The following is a 22,750-nucleotide window of genomic DNA, read 5'->3' as shown; positions in this document are numbered from 1 at the left end:
ATGACCATCATTCCTTCCTATTAAAAAAAACAAAAACAAACAAACAAACAAAAAAAAAACCTGACCCTACAATAACAACTGTAAAGCATCCTTTTACAGTTTCAGAGAAAATCTTGGAGCTTTTGCTGTAGGGTTCACAAATTCAAATTTCCTGCAAATGATTACGCCGCTCTGCCATTAGTACCCGTGAAACGTTCATCTTAATGTACTTAACTCACAGCGATAGATAAATTTGTCCAAAGTTATGAAACTGTGACAAGCCATTGCCTTATAATCACTTATTTGTCACTGAGAAAAATAAGTTTGAAGATTTCGTGGCAGCCTAACAGAAAGCTATCTTCAAGATAAATGAGGTTTATTATTAACATAAATAACACGACAGCATTAAAGTACAAAAGAATGAATCATGAGGAATGGAAAAGGCAGTGAAGGCTAAAAAGGCACTTATGACTCACAGACTTCTTTCTCCAGCCAGGTGCACTCATTCACACAAATTCTGTGAAGTCTCATCCTATCCTCACATGCTTGATGGCCAATTCCTTTCAAAGAACTTCATGTCAGTTTAAGTTCAGTATCGCTAGGATCCACGTCAGCTCCCTTCAAAGGTGCCCTCTTACCGGCTTCACCACGGAGCCCCAACCTCCTGGGTTTGAGACCTTGACCCCCCTGAACAACCCCTTTATCTCCAACTCACCAACGCCTTTCCTGGCTCCTAATTGTTTGCATTATAAAGCTCTATTTCTTGCAGCTTTCACATTTCCTCTGTTCAAAAATGCCTACTTTGCCTTATTTCCTGCCCACACAAGATTAAATTTCTCTAACCTCATCCTTCCCCATCCCAACTATCTCCAAAATACTCAAACCAAGTGAGACTCCTGACGGTTCACAACAGCCTCCCCATTTTTATGTTCCACTCATTTAGAATGCCACACCCCGTCTTGTCCTGAGACTTACCTAAACTCTACCTGTTCTCCTGGGCCTCAACAGGCGTTTGACAGAGAGACAGACAGACTGAGGACGGACATGACAGGAGATGGAAACAGATACAGCTTGAACCAATAGATACAAAGGAAAAGAGATAACTGGGTTTTCCAGCCTGTATCACTTCCCAAAAGTAAGATGAGTTCACTTGTAGAGAAGAGTTGAAAGTTACATGACAACAGTCCAACTGATCTCCCATGAGTGAGCGATGCAGAATGAGAACTGCATTAAGAAGACAGGCTGAGTTGTGGACTACAGATAGCCTTAGATGTCTAGAGAGAGCTTTACAGAGTCCGCTCACCCATGCATCCAGTCACAAAAAAGAGTGACAGAAGGGAAAAGACTGAGCTTTCAGAAACAGTGAGATGAGAAAAGGGGAGCATCAAATATGCGGGAGGAAATGCAGAAAATTCCAAAGTCCTGATGGACAGAAGAGAAAAATCCTTCTAGAAGAAGCTGTGATCAACAGTGTCCAGGCTCTGCTACAAAGATACAACAAAACAGAAGAAAATGAGGAGAGGAAGAGATATGGGATTTATTTCTTTTTAAAGATAAATGAGAAGGCACAGGCAATAGAATGAAAGCCACAGAGGCAGAACGTGAAGACATTAGGATAAAACCAGCAGGGCAAGGCCACTCATCCAAGAAGGTGGGCAGGGAGTATCAGAAAACAAATCAAAAGGTAACTAACTATAAGTAAGGGCTAAGTGATTTTTTTTTTTTAATAAAGAGAAACTATACACTCGAGTTTAAGTCACCTTTGCTTTTAGTGTTCTTTTCATCTATTCTTTCAACGGGCAAGGGTAAAGCCTAAGAGAATCCCAAGCCACTGAAAGTTTTGATAAATCAGCAGTATTCAGTGCACCTATGAACTCACATGCAATTGCCCCCGAAAACCATTTTCCTGCCAAAAATGGTTTTGGTCACCGAGAACTCTCCTCTGAGCGGGGCCACCCTGGTTTCTGTGTCCTGATTTTGCTTAACTGCTTCCCTTCGTCCCAGAGAAATTCAACGATGGAGCGTGGCAGCCCCATCTCCCACTAGATTCTGAGTTTGGGAAGCCAAGAATGTCACGTCCCCCTGCTCCCTCACACTCCAAAACACCCATTTTCAAAGCACTCGGGAAGAGTAATGAAATGAGAAAAAGGAAAAGAAAAGATAACGTCTCAGCTACACTTCTGCTGAGAGGGTTGAAACAAAGGAGACGGGAAGTATTCAAATTTTTAAAAAGAACGCGAAACGAAGTGAACTGTTTTGAGTAACGGAGTGAGAGCGATAATTAAGTGCAGAAGAGCAGAGAGAACAGTCCCTCTCTGCAGATCTCCTCCTCCCTGGAAGAGGCGGCCATTCATCTGCAGATAAACTGGGATTTAGTGTGTATCGTTTTCAGGTGCGGCTGCACTTGAAGATGTCACTGTCAATAAATTATGCAGCTACTATGCAGAGAAGGACATCCAAGGTGCAGACAGATAGAATAGTGACAAAGCGCTGTAAAGCATGAAATGGAAAATAAATTATTTGAAATTCTATCTCTGACTGTCACTTCCTTGTTATGTTTGCCTAAACTTAATTATGTATCCTCTAACACAGGTAGAAGAAAAATAAGAGGGTCTGGTAAAACATTTCAGAGCAACTTCATCTATTAATATATTAATATCAAAAGCTATTTATAGTGTTCTTAGGGTTCGGAATTGTCGATTCAAAAGGCACCTGAGTTCTCTGAAATTTCTAAAAAGATCTTTTTTCAGAGCAGAATGACCTCGTCATTGAATGCTAATTTCCTTTTGTTTGCTTTGATGTTGCTATCCTCTTCAAAGAGGGCATCTTAGTACTGTTAGGGCTCTTCTCTCAAAAACAGAAGCTTCGTTCAGGAAATTCACTAGGAAAGGCTGGAAAAGCCTTTGGGAGCAGTCATGAATCAAAGAAAAACAAACACATCATTTTAAATTAATTTCTATTTAATGCAAGATCAAAAACAATTAAAACAAATTCTTTCACATTGGCCTCTTTGCTTTCCAAGAAATATCCCCCATCTTGTTTCTTAATCCCCTCTTATTTTATTAAAAAAATAAAAAGAAAAAAGAAAATGTGAATTGTGCATTATGGGCTGCAATTAACTTGCCATAACCAAAACTTTTTATATTTCATTTGTTATTCTGTAAAATAAAGGCAGCTAAGGGGTGTCACGGGGTCTTGATGTTACAGAATGGGTCATTTATAGACTGCATCTGTTTGCTCTGTATGGTGAATCACTAAGTACTGTGTGTATTCTTGCCCCACTGTCCCCAAATAAAAAACACATTAGAAAAGAGTTCTGAAGGGGCGCCTGGGTGGCTCAGTGGGTTGGGCCACTGCCTTCGGCTCAGTTCATGGTCTCAGGGTACTGGGATCGAGTCCCGCATCGGGCTCTCTGCTCAGCAGGGAGCCTGCTTCCTCCTCTCTCTCTCTCTCTGCCTGCCTCTCTGCCTACTTGTGATATCTCTTTGTCAAATAAATAAAATAAAATCTTTTTTAAAAAAAAAGTTTAAGAAAAAAGAAAAGAGTTCTGAAATGATGGCAGCATTCAACAAAACATTTACAGAGCACCAGGAATACCTGGGTTTTAGTGCTCACTGCTTTCAACACTGGAAACACAAAGACCTCAAATCTTCTTTTTTTTTTTTTTTTTCAAATATTTATTTGAGGGAGAGAGAGAGTGAGAGAGAACATGAGAGGGAGAAGCAGACTCCCCATGGAGCTGGGAGCCTGATGTGGGACTCGATCCTGGAACTCCGGGATCATGACCTGAGCCGAAGGCAGTCGCCTAACCAACTGAGCCACCCAGGCACCCTTCAGATCTTTTTATAATATAGGATATGAACAAATAAAAAATATAAAACTTCTAATTCAATGGAATAAAAAGAGCAGTGAAAAGGGTCGGTTGCAAAGTAAATTATGGGGCTGCTTTGGGTGTCTCTTTAGTTATTTAATGTGCTCTGATGTGTGACATTCTCCACCAGGAGCCGCTCACTACAAACTTGACTTCACTTCAATCCTCACTATCCTCTTCCTAATAACAGATGCTGACACCGCCACCAACACCCCATCTTGATAAGAAGGGAATGCCTAGGGTCACACAGCTAACAAGGGACAAAGCCAGGAGATGGCCTAGGCAGCTGGGCTCCACCCTTCAATGGCAGCTCTGCCCTCCAAGGAGGGAGAGCCGAAGACTGATCTGGGTAGCTTTTGCAGCATGATTGTTCCCACAGTGCAAACTACGTTCTCCCTCGAGACAAGAAAAACCAGGGAGAAAGAAGGACGGGTGTACACATCAAGAAATGGCTGTAATCCAGCCGGGCTGTGCCTGATGCCAACAACACATGGTACAAAGGCACACACCTGCTGTGAATGAACACTTACTCCCTCTGAGCTCCCTGGGAAATTACTGGAGCTCTAGGAGTCTCTGCTGCGAAGGACGGATCATACTCTAACATTTAAGGCCCTTACAAGGGCAAGAGATAGGACATGGAATGCTCCTGGAAAATATCAACGGAAGTGCTGGCTAGAGCCAGTGAGAGTGGGGAGAAGTAGGAGGGGCAAAAAGGAAGGTAATGTATGAAAATTGTATTCAAAGTCTTGGAAAACAAAGGTAAGCTCATCTACCCTCCTTTTGGTTATTTTCTCGTTTTGCTGCTGAACTCATCTATTTATTTTCCTCAAGGTTAAAGGGAAGGACTAAATTTTCCATTATAGAAAGCTGGATCGCTTCTACCAGAGTTGCAAACTCACAGGTTAATCCATGAAGGAAAGCACGTGATGAACAGGGAGGGGGAGAGCTAGGATAGACGTCCTCTGGCCTCTTCTCTTCCCATTGAGCATATTGTTGTTGGGGGATCCTCTACACTCCCAGGGCGTCACCGGCCATCTAGATGCCCATGATTCCAAAATCAACATCTTTCACTAAAATCCGTCCTGAGTCTAGACCCCTTTACTAAACTGCTTACTGAAATATTTCAGAATCAGTGTTTCGTCATTGAAGTGCCTCCTGCACTCCTCAGAGCTCCCCCCACCTTCGTTCCTAGCTCTGTTAAGGGACCCAAACCAGAAATCTCTTTCATCATCTTCTTCCCTTCCAAAACTCAAGAGCTGTGTTCTGCCATTTTCTACCTCCTTAAAATCTCCCAAATCCATCCACTTGATTTATCCCCATGAGCAATTCCTTGGTTTAAGCTATCTATAACCTATTGCTGGAATTATGGTCCAGGTCTCTTAACTAACCTCCAAAGCTGGCATTTCAAATTCATCCCCACCTTGCAGGTATATGGTGCAAATGTGATGATGTCACCCTCCTCAGGAAAGCTCATCTAAGGCTTCTTATTGTCGCCAGGGTACAGTGCACACTCTTAATACACACGGCACTAGAAGATGTCTTCCTATAATCTCTGAAAGTGTGCCAGCTTTATTATAAATAAACTGTTTCACATATGTTGGTGATAACAATTACAGTAAGAAGCTCTCTTTAGCAATAAGAATGTGCATAAAACAATTTTAATTGGGCTTAAAATTCAACACAATTCCATTTCTCTGTAAAATACCTCTGTCAATTTTCATATTCCAACCTGATATACCTAATACATTGCCTCTTAACCTAATTTTCAGGAAACATATTTTAAATCTAATTATAGTATTTAAAATACTACCATTCACAATAAAATACATTTATCTGAAAAAAAAAAAAAAAGTTAAAAGAAAATCCCTTTTAATCCTCGCTGTTCCTGTAAAGGTACTTGTCTGTTAACACAGCACACTCGGAGGCTTTCACTTTTACTTTGTGAATTGCAATTATCTAGAGCAAAAATCAGAACCATTTTAGTAGAAATATGAGAAGGCATATATTGTAGAGGGAAAAGAATGGTACTTGGTCTGAGTCTCAGCCATTACGGATGTACCTGGGGCAACTTATTTAAAACCTCTTGACCAGATTAGTCAGCTGAAAAATACACATAACATCTACCTCTAAGGGATATTTTAATGATTAAATAAGATATGGCATATGCCTGGCACATGGATGGTCTTTAGAAGCCTTAACGCTTGGCTCTGCAATTCTCTGAGGACTGCAGGAAAATGAATTTTGCATTAACTCCATGGACATGAGATAATGCAACAGACATAAAACATTCCAACATTAAAAAAAGAAAATCTTGTATCTTCGGGATACCCTGAGAAGAGTGAACTCTAAATGGGCTAAAGAAATAAATGTATACATAGAATCGCATGTCACAGACTTTCACCAAAACATTCCCCCGCCAAGAGAGGAATTTCCCCCGGCTCTACAACTATGAAAATGGAAGACTGCCCTACTCCTGGAGACAAACAGCTCTGCAAAAATCCTCACCTATGCTTTTCCCACAAAGTACTTCCTTATTTACGTAAGTTTTGTAATTTACTTTAAAGTCATAACAAACTAATCCAACTCACTTGTTGCTCAAGAGAGCTGCACAAAGACCCATTCTTCAAGCAAGCTCACCGTACACCACATCACTTCCAGTGCTAACCGAAGGGGACCACGTTTCCCTGAAATCTGTGTGAGCCTCTCCTACTATCAGAGGAGCAACGCCACAGGGAGCCAAATACGAATCACATTATTTTAAAGAGCCTTCTAGAAAACTGGGTTTTCACCTACAAATGACCTCAAACATGGAGTCCAAGTTTCTTTTCAATGCTGTGACAAGGTAAAGTATCACTTTGCTTAACTGAGATGGAACTTCTCCCAAAACAGCTCCGGTAAAAAGAGGTCAAACTAGGAACAGGAAAGGCATGAATGGGTGTGAACCAGAAAAAGCACAACAATTCAGATAGGAAATTTAACCTACGTTTATATGGCAACGCACTTCAATGTTGTGCAGCTCACGCTGACTTAGGGGAAAAACATTTCTGAAACGAAATGATTACACCTGGTACCTAGTCCAAAATCAATCATCACCAATAACCACAGTGCTCTGTGTTCAGAGGGCAGAAGTGGGCACACTGATTAGGAAAGGAGACCCTTATCTAGGCCTTGAATTTGTCTACCGATGGGATAGACATCTTGGACTCTCCAAGACTGACCAGAGTCTCTGTTTTGTGTCATTTTTTCCCCCTGGTCCGCCCTCATGGTAGTCAAACTACCGGACTACTCAATGCCTTTATCATCCTGGCCATCCAAAACCACTCTCAAAAAAATGATAGAAATTCTAATTGAAACAATTATTTTTTTCCATAAGTCTTCAGTATAAGAAACCTATTTGTTATAGAGCACTGAAATACAGCAGTGAGTAAAACTAGTTTTGTGCATCTATATAGTCCTAGAGATGGGCCCCTCAGAAAAGCAAGGACACCTCCTTGCTCGACAGTAATGTAACTCAGAAAATAATTTTGCTAACAAATTATTCTACAGGTGTACAGTTACTTTATTACCTCTGCTTTTGTAGAACAATGTGTGTGAGATTTTTAATTAATTTGAGGTTAAGCCTTAAACAGGAATGAAAATTTAATGAAAACCCTGTTTCTGTGGGAAAATGGTGACTACCTCATAGTGAGCACTCCTCCACACATTTTCCATAAGGCCTTGTGACAAAGAGAAGACGGAGGACTCGCTACCAGGGGCACCTGGTGGCTCAGTGGGTTAAGCCTCTGCTTTCGGCTCAGGTCATGATCCCAGGGTCCTGGGATCAAGCCCGGCATCAAGCCCTGCAACGGGCTCTCTGCTCAATGGGGAGCCTGCTTCCCTCTCTCTCTCTGCCTATGTGTGATCTCTCTGTCAAATGAATAAGTAAATATCTTTTTTTAAAAATGAGGAAAGCATAATCACTATAGAAAATATTTATTGAGCACCTGAAACTCAAAGGCCTGTTCAATTTTGAAAATAATTCCAGAAGAGATATCTTGTGGAGCAAAAAGCCACTTTTTTGGTCAACATCTAACTGGTCTGTCTGGATGTTCCTACTTTCAGCAGACACAGCTGACTTCCACTTGCCATCCTTTCCCTCCCCTTCCCTCCATGCAGAGAGAACTTCAGTGACATTTATGGATCACAAGCCCAAGTGCTTATGGGAAGGCTAGGCCCCTCCTCAGCCCCACAGGGTGAACTTGATTAAGCTAAGAATTACAGCCTTGTCCTTGACCTTGAAATGACTGTTTCAGGAACTTGCATGTACAGAAATTCTGGACAACGATACATGAGGGAAATTCTGCTGGCTGGTAGGGATGAGGAAGACTTCTGGGATTCCTAAAACTGGTAATAGCATGGATTACGGCAATTTGGTTAATCGCTTGGCAGCCTCCGCTATAGCTGAACTATGCCTTTCCTACAACCCAGCCTACCCTTCTAGGTGCATGCACACCAGAAGGCTATAATATTCACAGAAGCTCTATCCTAACAGACCACATTCCGAATGTAATCTAAATGTTTATCAACAGTAGAAAACCATACTGTGGAAACTTCATGTAATGATATACTCTATCTGAGAGTAAAGTAAGCAAACAGAAAGTACACACCAGAGTGTAGAAATCTCTCTGAACATAATGCAGGATTTTAAAAATGTAAGACACAGAAGAACAACTGCCTCATGAGTCAATTTATATAAAATTCCAAGCCAGGCAAAACTTATTATCTATGATGCTGGGAGTCAAGATCACAGTTAACCTTGGAGTCACCATGAAGACAGCTTCTGGGCTGCTGGTTATTTCTATTTATTAATCTGAGTGTTAGTTTTTCATAGGTATGTTCTGAAAATTCAATGAACTATTTGTGATTTGGGCACTGCATGTATTATTTACCTATAAAAATGTCTTAGCTGTAAAAAATAGAGATGGCACCAAAAACACAACCAGTAAGAGAAAAAATTTGATAAATGAAATTTCATCCATATCAAAAAGTTTTGGACATCAAGCAACACCTTCACCAAAATGAAAATATAATGCAGACAGATGGCCAAGAGCCACATGAAATGATGCCCAATATCACTAATTATCAAGGAAAAGCAAATGAAACCACAGTGAGGTATTACTTCAAACCCACTTAAATGGTTACACAAAAAGACAGACAATAACAAGTGTTGACCAGGACATGGGATACCCTCATAAAATCCTGATGGGACTAGTAAAAGGATACAGCCCCTTTGGAAAAAAATGAGCAATTCCTAAAATGTTAAACCCAGAGCTACTACATAACCCAGTAGTCCCACACCTAAGTACATGCCCAAGAGAAATGAAAACCTGTCGGCACAAAACCTTGTACTCAAAAGTTTATAGCTACATTACTCAAAACAGCCAGAAAGTGGAAACAAACTAAGTCCATCAACTGGCGAATAAACTGCACATGGTTTACCCATACAGTGGAACACTTTCTCCAGTCAAAGTCACAAAGGACTGATACAGGCTATGAGATGGATAAAGGAACCTTGAAAACTTCGCGTGGCTCCATCTGCATGACATGTCTAGAATCGGAAAGTCCGCAGAGACAGAAAGCAGATTATCAGCTGCCTAGGGCAAGGGGTGTGGGGGTGTGGGGGTAGGGGACGGGGAGTAATTTACTTCTTGGAGTGATGGAAGTGTTCTAAATCTAGATCATGATAGAGGCTTATGACACTGTAAATACACTCAAGCCATTGATCTGTACGCTTTAAATGGGTGAATTTTATGACATGTAAATTTTATTTCCATAAAATGATTTTTTAATGAAAGAAAATACAACTTTTAATCATTAATTTGTGAGGATGTGACACTTAGAGACGTGATATGCCATCTTGCAACCATGAGTGAGCAAACCAAGGTGCAAAGCCCAACTTCTAAAATGATTTACCAGAAAAACAAAGTAACTGGCACTTAGAAATACGGCTTAGCTGTTGAATTATCCAACCCAGAACTGCTCATTGGGACGTAATGCGGAAGGAAAGTATCTGATCGTTTCTCAGTTGTGTTTCCTATTACTAGCCTGAAACCAAGGCACTCCTTGCCAAGAGACAGAGGATACTAAACCAAAGTACTCTGTTGGTTTCTTACATCCAATCTCTTCAATGCAGAATATGCTAGAATAACTTAATAAATAGAAGAAAAATTTTTTACTATTCACATTTGGACTTTGGGTGGACAAAATGGAACATTTCCTGAAGATAAAGTTCTAAGAATACACAAAAGTTGATGGAGCTTTTTGCTCTGACAAAAATAGTCTGAGAGGCATTTTCTGTATCATCATTTTTAATACCCTGAAAAATAAAGACATGAAAAATGTAAACCAGTTATCAGTGAGCAGAAAACATATCATCACTGCAGCAGTTTCAGAAGTATAAATCTAGTCCTAAATCTCTTGTGCTCACATTAATATTTCTTAATAATAGCAGTGGATTTTATTATTAGTTTATTACCAAGGTGAGCAGTAGAGGAAGGTTGAAGAACAGATTAATTATTGATGTGGATGAAGACAACATATGCTACTACGATAGCTACAATCGTAATACGTAAACTAAGGGCATAAAATAGCCATTACCCAGGATTAAGAATATAACTTCCCCTTGGGGAAGTACTGCCTGATTAAGCTTACTTGGGTACATTACATATTCCTGTGATACCAAATTAAAACGGCAACTGTTTTCCCATGACATTGCCTGAACAAAAGAGAGTGTGCTCTTGTATTAACTCATTTACCTAGACCCAGATTTGAAGAGAGGCAGAAGTAAATAATATCAGTGGCTGCAGTCTATCCTGGTTAGTGACCTCTCTTCTGAGTTACAGATCTGCATTTCCAGCCCCTTCCTGGGCATTTCCACTTGGAGGAAAGGCGGCTAACAAACTCAAAGCATTTCAATGTATACACCATGACTTCCCCCCCCAACAGCCCCGCCCTATGCTATATCCAAGAAGTTATCAAAGTACCCACCACGATTTCCCACCAAAACAGTCCTCCTTTCTGACATTTCTTAAAAGGTCCACCATTTTGCCAGTTATCAAGGCTCAAATCTTAGAGGAATCACTGACTCCTCCTTTCACCTGATCTCCAGACAAGCCATCAAAACCCTTTTGGTATGCTCTGAATGTTCTCTTCCTACACTATTTCTAACACTACCTTCTTTTTCTTCATCAAGGCCATCATCCCAGTTGTATCCCATCAGTTTTTTTGAAAATGACTTCCCCAAAGCATGACCTTTCTGATCAATGAAATTGATTAGATTTCACCAAAAGTACAGTTTTAGCAAGGAAGTGATTTTTGCATGCTTTGTCACTGCTGTGTTCCTAGTACTTACAACCGCCTGTAACATACATTGTAGGTGCTCAGTAACTCGTGAGTGCACGAAAAAATCTGTAACTATGAAATGTGGAATAATGATCCCTGTTGTCCTTGGTGAAACGCCCATATACATCATAATATACATCACTCATCTGACTAAGTTGATTATATTATCAATATAATCCTGACTTTCTAGAGTCTCCAAGTCTCCATTCTTTGTCCGCAACCTGCCATTGGAAATGTATCTCTAGCTACTTAATTTCTAGGTCCTCTAAACTGCAACCACAATAGATTACTATAAAACTGTTATATTTATTATATGTTTATGTATACACAGCATATATATATATGTGTGTGTGTATATATATATATATACATAAGTAACTATATATATTATTGAATTACTGTGAAATACAATGGAGAAAAACACAGCAGGTTAAAGAAAGCTGAAGTTAGGGGTGCCTGGGTGGCTCAGTGGGCTAAGCCTCTGCCTTTGGCTCAGGACATGATCTCAAAGTCCTGGGATGCAGCCCTGCACTGGCCTCTCTGCTCAGTGGGGAACCTGCTTCCTCCTCTCTCTCTGCTTACTGTTCTGCCTACTTGTGATCTCTTTCCGTCAAATAAATAAGTAAAAATCTTTAAAAAAAAAAAAAAAAGAAAGAAAGAAAGCTAAAGTCAGCCTCACTGATTCTGTGACATTTGAGTAGAGACCCAAAAGTGCTCAAGGAGAGGCTGTGTGGCCTCTGATGGGAGCACATTCCAGACCAGGGACTGCAAGGACTAAGTCCCTCAGGTGGGAGAAGGTCCGGTCTATCCTATTTACCTCCTCAGAACCTGACACTATGCTAGAACTTGCCCATCTATTCTTTCATACCCACTTGTGTATATTTATTTATTTAAAGCCCTCTAGAGGCCAGGATTTGAGATTCTATTAGAAATCAAACTTTCCGATGTGAAAATTCCTAGAATTTACCTTTGAGTTTAATTACATAAAAATCTCAACCAATCTCAAATTCAGCATGACTTGAGGTAACCCTGACATCCTTCCTCCAAATCCCTCTCCCTCCTGACATCCCCATGTCATTTCACAACACACAATGCTCCCAAGCCTCGTGCTCAAAAGCACTATTCCAGGGGCACCTGGGTGGCTCAGTGGGTTAAAGCCTCTGCCTTTGGCTCAGGTCATGATCCCAGGGTCCTGGGATGGAGCCCCGCATCAGGCTCCCTGCTCTGCGGGGAGCCTGCTTCTGTCTGCCTCTCTGCCTACCTCTCTGCCTACTTGTGATCTCTGTCTGTCAAATAAATAAATAAAACCTTAAAAAAAAAAAGCACTATTCCTTTTTGACAAACATAACATTATGTTTAGTAGGTACTAAAGATTACCACCCACCCCAAATTATAGTATTTGGCCAGCCCCATTTTATACTGACTATCTTCCCCCACCCCACCCTCAAACAGGAAGCCTGGGAAGAGAAAGGCAAAGCATCTGCCATCATCTCAAACCTTGTCCCCACAGGATTCAGTATTTATTCAATAAGAAAGACAGCCAAAATGTTTCTGATACTCAACTTAAATAACCAAGGCTAATTCTTCCCGTTGAGGAGGTTCAAATTTGACTGGAATCAAGAAGCACAAAGTCTAGTTCTCCACAGCCTTCTAGCTAACCAGAGCAGGGACACCAGTAACACCAATCCTAACAACCTAAAACAAAATTCCGTGTTGTTTGCACAGAGTTTCACACGGAATTCAGAAGAGAATCTCTAATAAAACTCAGACCTATGGAAATATAAATATCCATGTAACTTGACGGACCTTCATGTACGCATTTCCCAGCCAATATCCTTCTTATTTCTGCCACTTCAATTTTCAAAATCCAGAAACTTCTAAGAGTCATCAGGGGCACTGACAGGGCATGGATATCTATGTTAAAAAAAATAACATGGCCAGAGGAAAGGGAGGAGGAGGAGCCACTCCAGAAACAGCAACTGACAACCGCAAGCTGTAGCAATTCCAAGGAGCACAGATATCAAGAGAAAGTCTCTTCAAAAACACCATCAGAAAGAGAGATTCTGCTGGGTGTTGCCTAGGAAACCCACAGCAGAAATACACGCTACCCGGTAAAGATCAATGCATTCAGACCACCAAACTAAAATCCCAAAGCTGAAAATTATTTCCCAGAGAAAACAAATCAACTCCAATTAACAATAAACACCAACTAAAATCTGGCAGTCCTCCGTGTAATGCACTTTCCTATTGTGTGGAGAAAGCTCAGCCTTGCTTTCATTAAGTCTCAGACTGTGGAAGGCAAAGGAGGATTTCAAATATTTTCCTCTCTTCACCTTACCCACAGCAGAGAGCACCTTTGCATCTTTTTAAGGACCGGCAACCCGACTTGTGCTGTTTTTTAACCTAATTTCAGAGTGTCCTGGGATTAATAACAGTACCGATGTAATTGAGTAAAGTGATGCTTGTTAAAACAGCATCATTTATTAACCCAAATTCATCAGCCTCTCCCTACTGTGTACCTCACTTCCTGATTCCCTCATTTTCCTATTAATTATCCCATGACTATTTCCATTACTCAAGTTCCATTTCTCAGCACACTGGCCTTTTCAAATCACTCACCAAACCTTATCACGCTTGTCCTTTACGACACATCTTGCGTCCACCTCTTCCTTTTCCGTATCGTTTTTATTTTACCAGATTGTCAAGGCTCAGCTCCAAAATCCATTCTTTTCCACAGCTTTCTCTGAGTCCAGCAGCTACTATGTATTTGTTGCTGTGTGTGGTGCTGATATAGGACAATAAATGCAAAATAATCCAGGTCTAGAAGAAGGTCCTATACAAAAAAGGAAGAGGTCATATTCCCAACAGGGTGACAGACCTCTTAAAAATGGCTATTATGGGCCACCTGGGTGGATATCTGCCAGACTCAGAGAATGTGTTTTAAATTGTTTTACATCTAACCCTCCAACTGTTATCTCTTCACATGTTTTTACGTTAATTCCACCTCTTCCAAGCATACTACAGAATCATTAAACACAAATGCTGTTGTCTTATGTGCTGTGTATCTCACAGGGTTTGGCTTTAAATATAGATCCTTAACAAATGCTTGCTAATTGAATGGTATGTACCACACCACCATTTTGCTTTCCTGAGAGATTCAAAATCCAGTCATAGTTTTCCTTTTACTTGTTCATGGGGAAGACAGCCTCTAGAAGGGAAAACCTCAAAGGAGGTAACCCACTGGAGCTCAGCTGAGGAAAAGCTAACAAATATTACTTAATGCTAGACCCAAGCCACTGACCCACACAGCAAGGCCTAGCTCAGCTGGAAAATAGCAAGACTGGGAGCACCGTTAAAGTACGTCAGGGCTGATAAGTTAATGAGAAACAATGCCTGCTGATAAAAATCTGTAATGTTTGTTCTCTGTGACAGGGTGGATTAAGTGACATTTGTTCTTAAAAATTATTGCAAAATAGTTCCAGCACTGTATGACCCAAATTTTGAGTAGGATTAATAATTTAAGCCCTGGATCCAGCTCACCATTTTTGAAAAGGGAAACAGTTATTTATATATGTAAATACAATTACGGCTTTGGTTTCAACAGTGACTGGCCCACACTAAGGTGCTGATTTGGGTGAAAATCCACCCAAGTAAATTAGAAAAAAAATAATAATAAATCCTCCACATGCATCAAAATCTTTGCTCGCTCCATCTCCCAGCTCCTTCTAGTAAGTGGGAAACTGTGTGATTGTCTTTGGTCCAAGGGAGCAGCAAACAAAAAGGGGATTTGATCCCAAATGGTTAAAATGAGCAAACCTGCAATAAAAGAAAACAGAACTTCCTCCACTGATTCCTAAACATGGTTGGTCTCTTGCTAGCATCTAGTGCCATCGAATTTTAAAAGGTACATGGGAGAATTCTGAAGACTCATCTTGTTAAGAGGAAATGCCTCTTCCTTGTTCCGGGCTCCTATAAAGAGGGATTTTCCCTAAACAGGACTGGCCTTCCTCTACACTCTTTCAACTAACTCCTCCTCTTTTTTATTCCTCTTTTGAAATTTGAGCTACCTGCTCTGAGAGAGCAGGTTTTCTAAACCCTACCTGGCCCCTCCCCCACTAGGATCAGCTCTGTCCTCCCTCACATGCCTCTACCTTACCTACAACTGAGCAGGCAGAGCCTTTTCTCTCTAACACTAAGCTAGGTTTCCATTGTCATTCTAGTCCTGATATAGGTGGTGTTTGGTTCTCTGTAATGATGACTCTAATAATGCCTATTTCCTAATATTTCCTAATTTGTTCAAAACACAGGCAGGATAAAGGGATCGGTTTATGGCTCTCCTCAGAGAACTCAACAGTTTAGAGAACTCATCAAGTAATGTTCGTGACAACTACCTTAACTCTGAAGCCAAAGAAATCAGTTCCACTACGTGTTAAGCTGGGTTTGGAGAACATACTTGCCTCAGGGTCCCCAAGTGAAAACATTAATTGATGAAAAATGGGTCTGTCTTTCACTCTGTCAGCTCTTATAAGCATTAATGTCTTCCTTCTATACCTAATGTTTACGTTCAACAGTTTAAAATCTGGGTTTCTTTTCTATCCAAGGCTTCTAAAATTTAAAAAACCCAAAACAACTATACTGTCATAAATTACAACATTTACATCAAATGCACCTAATTATTCCCTTGAAATGCCTTCACAAAAGTACTTCCAGTGAATACCAGATTCTGTTTAAACCACCACAGGAGACATTTAGTGGCTGGCACCTCCAATATTACACCATTAATTTTTATAGCCTCTCCCTAAGTTTCATAAGGGCAGGTGCAACTGTATTATCCTGATGTACCAGCAAAGGAAGGAGCTTAAATGGCTACACATCAGTCCCACAGCAAATACCATGGTGAGCCTCAATCAGTGCAGTTCTCCTGACTGACAGTGCCGGTCAACAGAACAGGGGCTCTCCTGGAAAACCAAGACACCAAAAATTCCAGTTTCCCACAGGGCTCCTGGCATGTCGCTCTAGGATTCCATAGTGGGCTCTTGTTGTGCATCACCCTAAGAAGCTAAAAGAAAAAAATGCATACAAGCACAGCAAAGCTGTGGCCAAGGTACAATTATCCTACCAACATCACTGCACCATTTTAAGTGGTCATTCTTTTTTTTTCTTTAAAGATTTTATCTATTTTTTTTTGAGAGAGAGAGAGAGAGTAAACAAGAGACAAAGCAAGCACAATGAGCTATAGAAGAACAAAACAAACTTACATAGCTTTTATACTAATTAAGGTCTTACGGAGTTAAAAATCTCTTAATATTCTTTGTTTGATTAGAAGTTTTATCATACCATTACTTAACTATCTTACACAGGAAATATTTAGTTGATTTTCACTACAAAAGAAGCTGATGGTATAAATTCTACTGCATATACACACGTAATAATAATAAAAAAATGTCTCAGGAAATACCATATTGACTAAACTTATGGAATATAATATATTTAAGTAAAGGGAACAGGGGTTTTAAAGAAAACGAAAAGACTTCAAGTTTTTTCTTCATTCATATTCTGTTAGTAACAAAAAAAAATAAACAAAAACAACCAGAAAAAAAAAATCCTTTTGTTTTCCCCTCACTCCCTTTCACTAGGTTTTTATCATCACAACTGTAATCGCCCCTTTGATGTCCCCCCATCTCTTCCTAATCATAGGAATAACATAAAAGGAATAATGATACCTTTGTAATATAGAAAAAGGTTTATTCCTTGCCAACCTGTGAGCTAGTTTTGAGCCCTTTCCATAGGACCATTGGGGCTGTAAGAAGTCGACTAGCTTGGGGTGTCCGGGTGGCTCAGTTGGTTAAGCGGCTGCCTTTGGGTCAGGTCATGATTCCAGGGTCCTGGGATCAAACCCTGCATCAGGGTCTCTCCTCAGCCAAGAGCCTCTCAGCAGAGAGACTGCTTCTCTCTCTCCCTCTGCCTGCAGCTCTGCTTCCTTGTGCTTTCTCTATCTCTCTGTCAAATAAATAAATAAAATCTTTTAAAAAAAAGTTTACTTGCTTGCTCAAGGTCACAGGGCTGGGATCTCCATTCTGGTTTTGTTTCCCAGCCTGAATTCTCACCAATCCAAGCACTCTGACCCCTCCCCCACACATTGGGACTGGTAAATGGCCTGGGTTCTACAGCAGCTTTCCAGGACCTAGACCTTTCCTAACTTTCCCCTCAGCATTAAAAGTTTCCTATCTGGTGTCTCACCAAGCCTAATTTTACTGCAGTTAAATTAATCCTGTAGAAGGGTTTACACCTAACACAGAGCCTTTCACACAGGAGTCTATAAACTGTCTGGTTGACAATCATTACATCTCAAATAATGTATTTGCTTTCTTACAAGTGTCTTCAAAACCCTCCTCTAATCAGCTTCTGACAGCCAGAGTCTGCATACTGCATAGAAGGGGCAGAGGGGATAAGCCCCTTTAACTGCCATGAAAACACTTGATTTAAACACTGATCAGTTTAGGGGAAAGGAGGAGAGGAGACGACTCGCATAAACTGCATTCGGTTGTAATAAACCCCACTGGTTGTCTTTTCCACTCACTGTTGGATCTGCTATCACTTAGCCCGGAGCCTGAACAGTGGACTCCCAAGAAACATGTGATTAGATGGGAGGATGCATGGATGGATGGATGACTGGATGGATGAACAACCGACGGACAAATGAATGAACAGATGAAAGTGAGTTGTTTCAAAGATGGCCACTTAGTTATAGACTATATATTTACTTTTTAATTTTATTTTGTTTTCAGTGTTCCAAAATTCATTGTTTATGCACCACACCCAGTGTTCCATGCAATATGTGCCCTCCTTAATACCCATCACCAGACTCCCCCAACCTCCCACACCCCCTTCCCTCCAAAACCCCCAGTTTGTCTCTCAGAGTCCACAATCCCTCATCGTTTGTCTCCCCCCACAATTTCCCCCAACTCACTTCCCTTCTCCATCTCTCAGTGTCTTCCGTGTTATTCCTTATGCTCCACATGTAAGTGAAATCATATGATAATTGACTCTCTCTGCTTGACTTATTTAAATCAGAGTCTATTTTTCATCTGAAGACTATTTTTTTTTACAGAGTGGGGAAGGGACAGAGGGAGACAGACAAAGAGAATCCTAACCAAGCTCCCTGCCTTAGCAGGGAGCCTGACACAGGGATCTCACAACCCTGAGATCAGAACCTGAGATGAAATCAAGAGTTAGAAGCTTCCCCGACTGAGCCATCCAGATGCCCCTATCAGGAGACATATTAAAGGGATATATTCTATTGTAAAATTTAGATCTGTTAAAACCCAATCTAAAAATATTTTCTAGCTGCAAGTCTGTAACCTCCTATGAATTAATTACATATCATATTCATTTACAGAAACAAGTTTTCATTTTCTATAAATGTTCATTACATTGTAAAAGTATACATAAAAAGGATTCTTTCAAATTTAGTTTGCCAAAAACATGTTACACATCTTCAAAGAACAAAGAATAATCTACCAAAAAAAAAAAAAAACTAAAAAATATAAAATCAAAGGTAGGCTCAAAGACTATTCAAAGGTTGAGCTGGCCTTCTACACTTCTATTTCTAAGTGGAATGGTAGATTGGCACATCGTGTGGTACAGCTAGAAGAACATTTCTGTTTGTTCAACACTATAATTTATTTTCTATTCAATAAACTGTGCAGTTTCTAACACTAAATACATTTTCATAAATTAAAAAATAAACATGTTAAATCAAAGCAGGAACTGTGTTTTTTACGGAGTAAAAACGCAAGTGTTCATCAGAATTCAGGAAACATAAAATTTGTTGTTGTTGTTGTTTTTAACCCGGATGTGAGAGGGATTTTCTGCAACTATGACCACAGAAAGGCCACAGCACAAAGTTCTAAATCCATCTGTCTTTCCATGAGGCTCAATTTACTAGCCCCGTGGAAGAGTCCAGGATGCCAAATTATAATCATAATAATCATTTTATTGACAGCTTGTTCCTTTTTCTGATCAAAGAAAATTGAACACTCAAATTTTGAATCATTTCCTTTAGTTATCATCAGTGATAACTTGCCTTCCCTTTTCTTCTCCTAAAGCAGCCTCAATCCGAAGTATTAACTACCATGGCAAATAAAATCTCAACACTACTGTTGATTTTCCCAGTAAGAATTAGCTTTGGAAAGTGAAGGGGGGAAAAAAAAGAAGCACCCCTTAGAGAAATCAATTCACAGATCTTGTGTGGCCACTGTCACTTCCTAGGTACACGACCCTGAGCTAGTCTCCTCCTTCTCCAGACCTTGGTGAGCAGACCAGCAAAATGGGGGAACTACACAATCCATTAAACCCACCCCAGTCCCCAGGGAGCAGCAAGGATTCCACCTTCATGACACCATGGTCTTGCAACCTCATGAAGCCACTGAGTTTTGTCCTCACATCCTGAAAAGCCAGGGCCCCATGCCACACAGCTTCACTATAATCCTATATAAGGTAGGACATGCCCGCCTCTGAATACGGGTGCATGCAGACAGAAAAGACCCTCACAGGAGTGTGTGGGGGAGGTAGGGACTGTTGTGTTACCTCTTTCAATCTAACCAATTAGAGAAAGGACCAACATTAAAGGGTAATTATTTCTTAAATGGAATACTTAATTAAGCAAAATATCCCCTTCTCTACCCAGGCCATATACATTATGGCTTCCTGTAAGATGCCATGTAACCCTTAACCTTTTGGAGCTTCCAATTTCTCCTGTGTTAAAAAGGAGTTTGGGGCGCCTGGGTGGCTCAGTGGGTTAAAGCCCCTGCCTTCAGCTCTGGTCATGATCCCAGGGTCCCGGGATTGAGCCCCGCATCGGGCTCTCTGCTTCAGCAGGGAGCCTGCATCCTCTCTCTCTCTCTCTCTCTGTCTGCCTCTCTGTCTACTTGTGAGCTCTGTCTGTCAAATAAATAAATAAAATCTTTAAAAAAAAAAAAAAAAGAGTTTGCACTGAGTGAGCTTAAAGCCTCCTTTTGAAAACAGATTGTGTATCTATTTTAATAAATAATAATAATAATTATATATCTCATAGATCTAACCTCATCATGTTCTGTCACTGAAGTCAAGCGAAGTCTGTGGAAGCCTCTAATTTGGAAGTGATATCACAAACATGAAGCTCTACTTGAGCTATCCGTGGAAACAGTGTAACTTGAAAAGATCCTCATTTCACTGTTACCTAGGCAAACTCTTCCTGGTATCTCCCCAGAGTATTAAGATAAATGAACACACGATAAATGTCTTTCAGTCAGGCAAATGCGCAAATGACCTGGGAGGCGGCAAAGCAAAAGGCCAGACCATTTTTCCCGAAAGAAAATTTAAATGGCAGCCACTGACAAGGAAAGAAAAATACAGGATCCCTGGAAGACCTGGGGGCTTGGAGGGAGGGGAATGCAATAGTCAGGACTGCCACTATTATTATGAGATGCACTGTTCACCCGGTTCTGTTGGCCTCTTTTGCAACCAAGGCCAAGACTCTTCACAACTGAAGAATCCGGCTCTGCACAATCAAACTTACTTTTTCTTTTCTTTAAATATTTACCTAAACCATTCAACTTCCCATAAACCGCAGGTATGTGGGTGGCTCAGTTAACGCCAAGCCCTTTCAGAGTATGCAGACCAATGGCTGCTCTTTAAATATGTAGTATAAAGATAAGAATCTGTCCTACAATATCCTCTTTTGTGGTAATCCACTCTCAAATTATAAACTTTTAGGCCCACAGGGCAAGAAAGTCAGACCCACCATGCAGGATCTCCTGCTGGTCTGTGGGCAGGACCAGTGCCCATGACTTTCATTCACCTGCAGTGAAATGAGAAAACAGAACTAATATATGAGTTTCTTAATGCTAGAATCTGTTCAAGTTACAGGTCTATGTTTATCCTGAAACTGTATCCTTCCTACATTTAGCTAGTAAAGATGATCTCTCTATAAAATGATGGGGACAGCACAATTAGTATGTTCTTATTTGGAAAAAATAAAACTTGGCCACACTACTGGTTTCCCCATCCTCTAATTTCTTTTAAAGATTTATTTATTGGGGGAAGGGGGGTGGGGAGATAAACCCAAGCAGACTCAGTGCTGAGCACAGAGCCCAACTTGTGGCTTGATCCCACAACCCCAAGATCATGACTTGAGCCGAAATCAAGAGTCTGATGCTTAACCGACTGAGCCATGCAGGCACCCCTAATATTTTTTTTATTTTATTGCTCCCACATAAAATCTAAATGCCTGTGAAGCATTCTTCCATATAAGTATGAAAGTAGCAATTCATGTATAAAGATTAATCATAATTTCCAAGAGTTACACAGAACACAAAGTTAGGCTACCTCCAAGTCACAAAGAATCTGATGACAGTCTTCTCAGACAAGTGACAGAAACAGAATATACAGCCTGAAAAGTTGAATGTGAACATAAATACTCAGAAATTCTTCCATCAGTTAGATTTGTAACAAAAATTAAACAGGAATGGAGTAAATAACTTCAGTGGTATGGTGGGTGCAAGGAGCATACCATTGGGAGAAAAATGGCAAAATTCATAGAACATTGAACTTGGCCTTCAAGAGCTATCGTATCTCATGATACCCAAAGAAAATATGAAGCTTCTGCGGCCACCAGAAGGACAAACACACAGGAATTAATTTGATTGGATCTCAGACTTCTCTTAAATCAACAACCTTCTACTCCTGTTGCTTTCTTGATTAAACATCAGGATGCAAAATATCCACACACTAAGTGAAAGAATTCCAGCTGGTAGACATGACTCAGACATTTCTAAGAGTATAGTTAATACATGCACGCCCATTAGGCTTTCAAGTAACAGGAAGAAAAACGCAGTATAATTTGTTTTTCTCTTGCTCAGGCGCTGTCATATAAGCATAAATCTGCAGTATTGATAATAGAATTCAGGTTCAGAAGATGAAAGCATAGTGAGAACGTCAGATGCCATGGAAACTCGTGTGTTTCTCAAAACTGAAAACTGCAAGAAGAAAAAACAGAAATGGCCTGCTTTATCCATCTTGCTTAGCTTAGGGGTTGCCATTTAAATTGTTTAAAATCATAAACTGCTAATTTTTTAAATGATGTGGGTGCTGGCTACTAGTAGTAACAAAAATATGTTCTGGATTGTTTTTACTGTATTTATAATTTTAAAGAGTTGAGGAAGGTTGATGAATTTCTGGTAAAAGCCATTCCTGTGTTACACGTAATGGACATGATAAATATTTGTTTATAGGGTTTAGTAAGCCGTCCATTTAAGTTTAAGTGAAATCGATACAAATGAAATCTGTTGGGGCACCTGGGTGGCCCAACCGGTTGAGTTTCTGACTCTTGGTTTCGGCTCAGGTCATGATCTCAGGAAGGCGGAATTGAGCACAGCACCAAGCTCCACGCTCAGCATGGAGTCTGCTTAAGAGTCTCTCTTCCTCCGCCCCTCCTCCCTCCAATAAACAAATAAATCCTTAAAAACAAATTATGTACAC

At 40.4% G+C, this 22,750-nt stretch overlaps 1 protein-coding gene and 1 pseudogene across 1 annotated transcript in view; one reads left to right on the top strand and one right to left on the bottom strand.

The window, feature by feature from the left end:
* Positions 1 to 22,750, bottom strand: part of CA8 (carbonic anhydrase 8) — an 85,845-nt gene that overhangs the window by 46,019 nt on the left and 17,076 nt on the right. The gene's annotated exons all lie outside the window — the stretch shown is intronic.
* Positions 19,634 to 21,920, top strand: LOC122905253 (annotated as a pseudogene).

This window comes from Neovison vison, chromosome 4, assembly GCF_020171115.1.
Source record: "Neovison vison isolate M4711 chromosome 4, ASM_NN_V1, whole genome shotgun sequence".
NCBI classification, from domain to species: domain Eukaryota; kingdom Metazoa; phylum Chordata; class Mammalia; order Carnivora; family Mustelidae; genus Neogale; species Neogale vison.
This window is presented reverse-complemented; position numbering and strand designations above follow the sequence as displayed.